This window comes from Meles meles, chromosome 7 (assembly GCF_922984935.1).
Source record: "Meles meles chromosome 7, mMelMel3.1 paternal haplotype, whole genome shotgun sequence".
NCBI lineage: Eukaryota > Metazoa > Chordata > Mammalia > Carnivora > Mustelidae > Meles > Meles meles.
The window spans coordinates 13,212,827-13,221,362 of record NC_060072.1 but is presented as its reverse complement, the minus strand read 5'-3'; positions in this window follow the sequence as shown (position 1 = coordinate 13,221,362).

Below are 8,536 nucleotides of genomic sequence, written 5' to 3'. Positions count from 1 at the left end.
GCCTCCATCAGAAAGGATGAATACCCAACTTTTGTAGCAACATGGACGGGACTGGAAGAGATTATGCTGAGCGAAATAAGTCAAGCAGAGAGAGTCAAGTATCATATGGTCTCACTTATTTGTGGAGCATAACAAATAACATGGAGGACATGGGGAGATGGAGAGGAGAGGGAGTTGAGGGAAACTGGAAGGGGAGATGAACCATGAGAGACTATGGACTCTGAAAAACAACCAGAGGGTTTTGAAGGGGCGGGGGGGGTGGGAGGTTGAGGAACAAGGTGGTGGGTAATAGGGAGGGCACGTACTGCATGGAGCACTGGGTATGATGCCAAAACAATGAACACTGTTATGCTGTAAATAAACAAATAAAAAAAATTTTAAAAAAAAGAGATAAGCAAAAGGTTTCTAGCCAAAAAATGTATGGAAAAAAGTATAATAGTAATGTTTGGTAATTAATAAGAATATAATTTAGTTTTTTGAATGTTTTGACATCTGTGCCATTTATCAGTCTTAAAATTTATACTTTGCTATGTGAGACTTTCCCTTCTAAATAAATATCCATATCTATTTTCAAAAAAAAAATAAATGAGTTAATGTTTTGAAAGCATTTGTTATGTGTACCTTGCATTTAGTAAACACTATACAAGTATTATTATTATTATTATTATTATTATTATTAAGGTTTTAACTTTGTTGATTTTGGATGGGCTCATTCATTCACTTGTTCAAATATTCACCGAGCATTTTCCATTGGCCAAGACCCCTGGCAGGCATTACTAGTACAGAGAGAAGAAGGAGGGGCTCCTTGTTTTCAAATTGATGGAATCCCCAATGGAAGACCACCCTCATTTTTCCCCTTCACTGTGGGAGAGGTTCACACAGCTCCAGGCTTGTGACAGGTCTAGAAGCCCCAGAGGGCTGGCATTATGCCCATTTTCTGAGTACTCCTTTCTTCTGTTTCTGTTTCTTGTTGTTCCCTTAATATAGGACCTTCCATTCAGTGCTTGCTTATCACAGGTCAGAAACCATGCTGAAAGTTTTACAGATATCATTTGAAACTTACATTTGCTCCTCAGGGTTAATATTCTGATTTCTATTCTATAGGCGAGGAAAACATGTTTCTGAAAGTTCAAGTAATTTTTTTTTTTTTAATAATTTCTTTTTTTTTTAAGATTTTATTTATTTATTTGACAGAGAGAGAGATCACAAGTAGGCAGAGAGGCAGGCAGAGAGAGAGGAGGAAGCAGGCTCCCCGCGGAGCAGAGAGCCCGATGCGGGGCTCGATCCCAGGAACCTGAGATCATGACCTGAGCCGAAGGCAGCGGCTTAATCCACTGAGCCACCCAGGCGCCCCAAGTTCAAGTAATTTGACCAAGGTCATATTGTTACTAACTATGACTCTAATGTGGGTGCTTTTAATAACTGTATGAGATTTTTCCTCTTAGGTTCCAATTAAGGTCCATTGGAATAAGCATTTTCATCAACCCCTTCAGCAATAGCTCCAAATGGACTGGCTGTTGGGTTTCGCATGGAACCAGGTTTGGAGAGAAGGGTGTGAACTTTGAGGAAATGTCTGAGTCAGAAGGAAATTTCATCAAATGACACATCAGACTGCAGTCACAGAGATGTAGTCAAAATTTCCCACTAACAGAATCAATTCTTGATAAATCAGAGTCTTGCATCTTCCAAACCTTTCCCATCTCCAAACTCCAAAGTAATAAGCTATTCAGATAAAACTCAGTATCCTTCAAGGTCTGAGGCAGAACATTCCTTTTTTGTGGGAAGTGTGTGCTGGGGGTGCTTTTGGAATAGAGAAGGCCCTCTAGAGCCATCTCTAATTTAATTTGCCCCACAGTGGGAGAGAAATGTTATTTCTTCCATGGAAGATTAACCCCAGCTAAGCTAGTTTTCCTAGCCAACCCACCCATCCCCGGGCTTTGGAAGACTGCTGTGTGCTTCTCTAGCTTCCACAGTACAAAGATTTAATGCCACAACCTAAGTGGGTTTTAATTTTTATTTATTGTTATTATTATTTTTAAATTAACATGTAGTGTATTATTTGTTTCAAGGGTACAGGTCTGTGATTCATCAGTCTTACACAATTCACAATGCTCACCATAGCACATACCCTCCCCAATGTCAATCACCCAGCCACCCCATCCCTCCCAAACTCCTCCACTCCAGCAACCCTCAGTTTGTTTCCTGAGATTAAGAGTCTCTTATGGTTTGTCTCCCTCCTGGTTTCAGCTTGTTTCATTTTTCCCTCCCTTCCCCTATGATCCTCTGTCTTGTTCTCAACTTCCTTGTATCAGTGAGATCATATGATAATTATCCCTTTCTGATTGACCTATTTTGCTTAACATAATACTCTCTAATTCCATCCATGTCATTGCAAATGGCAAGATTTTGGGGTTTTTTTGATGGCTGCATAATGTTCCATTGCATATATATATTGCATCTTCTTTATCCATTCATCTGTTGATGGACATCTAGGCTCCTTCCATAGTTTGGCTATTGTGGACTTGCTGCTATAAATATTGGGGTGCACGTGCCCCTTCGGATCACTACATTTGTATCTTCAGGGTAAATACCCAGTAGTGCGATTGCTGGGTCATAGGATAGCTCTATTTTCAACTTTTTGAGAAACCTCCATACTGTTTTCCAGAATGGCTGCACCAGCTTGCATTCCTACCAACATGGTAGGAGGGTTTCCCTTTCTCCGCATCCTCACCAACATCTATCGTTTCCTGACATAGTTAATTTTAGCCATTCTGACTGGTGTGAGGTGATATCTCATTGTGGTTTTGATTTGTATTTCCCTGATGCTGAGTGATGTGGAACATTTTTTCATGTGTCTGTTGGCCATCTAGATGTCTTCTTTGCAGAAATGTCTGTTCATGTCATCTGCCCATTTCTTGATTAGACTATTTGTTCTTTGGGTGTTGAGTTTGATAAGTTCTTTATAGATTTTGGATATTAGCCCTTTATCTGATATGTCATTTGCAAATATCTTCTCCCATTCTGTCAATTGTCTTTCGGTTTTATTGACTGTTTCCTTTGTTGTGCAAAACTTTTGATCTTGATGAAGTCCCAATAGTTCACTTTTGCCCTTGCTTCCCTTGCTTTTGGCAATGTTTCTAAGAAGAAGTTGCTGTGGCTGAGGTCGAAGAGATTGCTGCCTGTGTTCTCCTCAAGGATTTTGATGGATTCATGTCTCACATTGTGGTCTTTCATCCATTCTGAGTCTGTTTTTGTGTGTGGTGTAAGGAAATGGTCCAGTTTCATTTTTTTGCATGTGGCTGTCCAATTTCCTAAGTGGGTTTTTAAAAAGAAAACCAATCTTTCTTTTGTTATCTGTTGAATTTAAGTTTGGAGAAGGTGATAAGGAAGAGCTTCTAATTGCCACTGTGTCTCAGTGCATTCAGTATATATGTTTAACATCTCCAGAGGTGTTCAACCCCCGCCACTATAGATGCTCTATTGTGACTGTTGTTTGCCATGAAAATTGTTTGGAAATGGTAAGGTAACAAACAAAAAAGGACCTTGATTCACATGGTTGATTCCACCTTCTTTGCCTTTGGACCTCTTTATGCATTAATTATTGAGTTCATTTGGTATTGTCTTTCTTCATTTATTCAAGTTCTGAAGAGCAGAGCCCCTAATTATCTGCATTTCTTAACCTGGACTGAACCCCTGGGAAAATTGTGCCATAGTAGGAATTTTTTTCTTGTCTACCTCTCCTGCACTTGATCCATTCATACCCAGGTTCATTCTTTTGTCTGTTTACCATTTCTGTGGATTTGGAAAATGGCCTAGCATTAGCTGGTAAAAACTTTGGTTTTAGCTTAATAGCAGGATTTGATTAAAATGATGTTTGTAGTGGATTTTTCGGTAGTAAGACAGGTCAGGAAGAAGAGGCAATCACTTGATTTATACTTAAAGAAAAAAGACTGGGTTTTGCAACTGATGGTGACTGAAAGTTGAAAGTTTCAGACTGAAATCTGAAAATGCAAATATGATGTTTATAAAAATCAGTAGTGATCTATGGTTTGGGGTTATGGTAGGTTAATGTTCCAAGGTTTCTGGAGTCCAGCTGTGAGCAGAATGAGGTGGGAAGGGGGAATGCCTGCTGAGTCTTGAGTGTCTACCAAACCAATCCCAGGTTTCCAGGTGAAAGGCTAGTGTTAGGAAAATGAAGACATTCCTTTTCTCTTGTTCTAATGATGTAACCAAAGACCAAACTCATTCTAGCTCTGGTAGCAGAAGAGAGTTGAAAAGAACTATAGTCCAACCCAGCCACTATTTCCCATTTTATCACCTTTAATAGAGATACATTTGTTTATTATCTCAAATATCTTCTGAAAAAGAATAGACTTGTGGTGTCTACAAGGCTGTGTCACTGGCCCAGGGTTCCAGAACTACTATCTGGCAGGGAGAGCTGGGTTTGAATCCAGGCAATCTAGTAACGGTTTGAATCCAGCAATCTAGTAACTGAAAATGTTGAGATTAGAAGGAAAGGTATTTTAACTAGATAACTAATTACCTGGGTAAACAGTCATTACTGTAAATATACCAAATAAAATACACTTTCTGGTGTTCTAGATGATACCACAGAGACATTGAACTCCGAGAACATCTAACTCAATCACTTCATTTCATAGATTAAAAACAAGGCAGGGAGGTGGAGAGAAGTGACTAACCAAAGTCCCTGAACATGTCATCTTCTCAAGATTTCCTAATTATGCTCACCAGTCCACCTCTTTGCATGTGCTGTTCCCAGTCCCTGAAGCCCTAGTCCCCACAAACTTCTTACTTTTTACATCCCAGGTCAAGCATTAGCTCCTGTGACCCCTCTATGTCTTCCCTCTGACTGAGTCTACACCAGATTAGACCCCTGTTCTGTTTTTTCTCAGCTCCAACTATCTATAGGCAACAAATCCCCATTTAATTGGCTGATATGGTTTGGTCTCCTCTGACAGATAAGGGAACTGAGGTTAGGAGCTGGGAAGAGATTAGTCCCTGAGCACATATTTGGTGAGAAGCAGACTCAGTGTCCTAAAGCCAGTGCATCTCACCAATACACAGGACTTCTCCATATTTTTGCTGATTTTCATAGCAGTTAGTAAAAGTCTTCTCTCATGGAGTAGCTGTGTGACTTTGAGAAAGATGTTTAACCTCTCTGAGCCTCACTTTCCTCATTGGAAATTGCACGCAATAATATGGTTTATATTAAGGCTTATTGTGAGAATTAATTGAGAAAATCCATATAAAGTGTTTAGTACAGTTGTTGACCCAGGTATGAGTCTGTCTAATTGCACAACTCCAGGGGCCCCATTCCCGTCATAGCCTTAGATTGTCCTGTTCAATAAACTTACTTTTTAATCACTGTTTTTATTTTCAGACAGATGCTCTGACTCCCATTTTATCTTCTTGCCTCGTTCCCCACACCCCATGTGGGTCTCGTTTTCCGCATGAAGATTAGGAGCCTTGCAGGCTGGTAGAGCTATTTAAGACTCTACACCCCTGAGTTCCGGCCAGCAGCCTGGTGCAAACACCAATCAAACCAGTTTCACCCTCAGGATACTCAACGAAACTGACCCGGGCTTTCTGATCCATGTATATTCCCTGTATATCTACCCACTGGAGAAGTAAGTGGAAATTCAACAACCCTGAACTAATGGAAGAAATGCAATGCCGGTTGACTTTCAAAGGTAAAGGGCAATGTCATTTTGGAGAAAGGTCTCTTTGTAAAGTTGTCCTTTCATTCAGAACAGCACTCAGATCCAATCATCCAGAAAGGCAATAGAGAGGGGTTTCGGTGTGAAGGTGGCTATCTTTAGATTCAGAGAGCTATTGGGGACTTGTGCTTTGGGATTAGGCCATCTGATGGACCTGTATCCAAAATGAGACTGGGATGAGAGTGGGGGGCTGTGATGATTAGCTGTTACAACTGGTAAGCCTGTAGTCTCAGACTGGATGTGGGCTCCACTGGGACTTCCCACTTCCTGCTTGTGTCATGTGGAACAGACTCCTTTCTCCTAGTCTCAGGATCCTCCTCCAGACTATGGTGATCTTAGCAATACCTAGGTCAGAGCATTATTCATTCATTTATAGGAAACTTTGCTGAGCACCTACTATGTGCCTATCCTAGGCATTTGGGTGACATTATTGAACAAAATGATGTGAAGAATCAAACGAGATCATACAAAGCATACACTTTGCTCAGTGCCTAGCACACAGTGAAACCCTCAACACATGATAGCTGCTTGTATCCCATTTTCCTATTCACTGAATAGAACCCCCATGAACACTGCTTGTTTTGAAGCCTGTCCCCTGCCCACGGGTGGTATGGAACATCTTTGTAACTTTGATTTTGCATGATCCATTGAACTAGCATGGCGGGGAGAGGGAGGGGGAGTCCAGGCACTAAAATGCTGAGCTGAGGGTCACATGCTATCAAAAGCTTTCAAGGGGATGACAGAAGGATATCTCCTGAGACACGCTTATCTAAATTAGAGATGAAGTTCTCAATGGCAAGCTTATTTCTCCCACCTCTTCATATCGTGTTTTCTATATGCTTTTTATAGCCTGTGTATGGGGGAGGGCTGAAATGGGACCAGAAACAGTGTGCAGAAAGGGTTTTTTTTCCTCATTCCTTTTATCACTCTTGTTCAAAATGCCCATTCTCTAGAGGATAGGCTGGGGAAGAAAATTCTAGTTTATCTATTTCCAGCACACTTTTCTGAAGACAAGTTTCTCCAGGTCCCCAAGGGCTGTGCTCTTGTGAAGGAAATGCTGGTACCAGAGATAGGGAGCATTAAGCACATCAAACTACCATCTCGGAATTAAAACACAAGCCGATGGATGCTCCATGTATGGGACAACGTGCTAGGGGAGCCCACAACCAAGAAGAAGCAGGCACGCAGGGTGAGGAGACTAACCACTTTAGACAGGGAGTCAGGGAAGACCCCTGAGCAGGATTTTAAAAATCTGAGACCTGAGGACCAAAAAGAAGGAACAGGAAGAACGAAGGGAGAAGTTACCAGCAGAAAAGATGGCATGTGCAAAGATCCTGAGATGAGGAAGGACTTGATCCACCGCATTTTCTAGAAACCGAGAGGAAGCCACGGTGAATGGAGCAGAGGGGGCACGAGAGGGTAACAGGAACTGGTATACAGGAGGCAGGCAGGCTGTGGAAAGGAGTCTGAATCTTAGTCCAAGTCAGATGGAAATCTCTGGAAGATTAAAAGAATTGTTTGAATTTAAAAATAATTTTAGATTTAGGGTTGCAAGGATAATACAGAGAGTTCTCTTCTACCATTTACACAATCTCTACTGTTATTGACATGTTCCATCTTCCGTAAATGGTTACATTAATCAGAACCTAGGATTAACACAGGTACCATGCTATTAGCTCCAGACAATGGAAGATTCTAAGCAGGAAGATGACTTAATTTAAGCTGACTTACATTTTTTTTTTAAAGATTTTATTTATTTATTTGAAAGACAGAAATTACAAGTAGGCAGAGAGGCAGGCAGAGAGAGAGAGGAGGAAGCAGGCTCCCTGCCGAGCAGAGAGCCCGATGCGGGGCTCGATCCCAGGACCCTGGGATTATGACCTGAGCCGAAAGCAGAGGCTTTAACCCACTGAGCCACCCAGGCGCCCCAAGCTGACTTACATTTTTAAAATTAGTTTTAGAGGTAGAGTTCAGTGATTCATGAGTTGCATGTAACACCCAGTGCTCATTACATCACATGCCCTCCCTAATGCCCATCACCCAGTTACCCCGCCCCCTAACCATCCCCCCTCCAGTAACCCTCAGTTTGTTTCATATGATTAAGTCTCTTAGGGTTTGGCTCCCTCTCAATTTTCCTGTTATTTTATTTTTTCCTTCCCTTTCCCTTTGTTCATCTGTTTTGTTTCTTAAATTCCACACATGAGTGAAATCATACGGTATTCGTCTTTCTCTGATTGAGTTACTTCACTTAGTATATCTCTCTCTAACTCCATCCACATTGTTGCAAATGGCAAGATTTCATTCTTTTTGATGGCTGAGTAATATTCCTGTGTGTGTGTGTGTGTGTGTGTGTGTGTGTGTATCACATCTTCTTTATCCATTCATCTTTTACTGGAGATCTGGGATCTTTCCACAGTTTGCCTATTGTGGACATGGCTGCTATGAACATTCGTGTGCAGGTGTCCCTTCAGATCACTACATCTGTATCTTTGGGGTGAATACCCAGTGGTGCTTTTGCTGGGTCACAGGGTAGCTCTATTTTTAACTTCTTGAGGAATCTCCATACTGTTTCCTGAGTGACTGCACCAGCTTGCGTCCCCACCAACAGTGTAAGAGGGCTCCCCTTTCTCCACATCCTTGCCAACATCTGTTGTTTCCTGACTTGTTCATTTTAGCTATTCTGACTGGTGTGAGGGGGTATCTCATTGTGGTTTTGATTCCCTGATGCTGAGTGATGTGGAGGGTTTTTCCTGTGTCTCCTGGTCATTTGGATATAAGATGACTAATTTTTTTTCTTT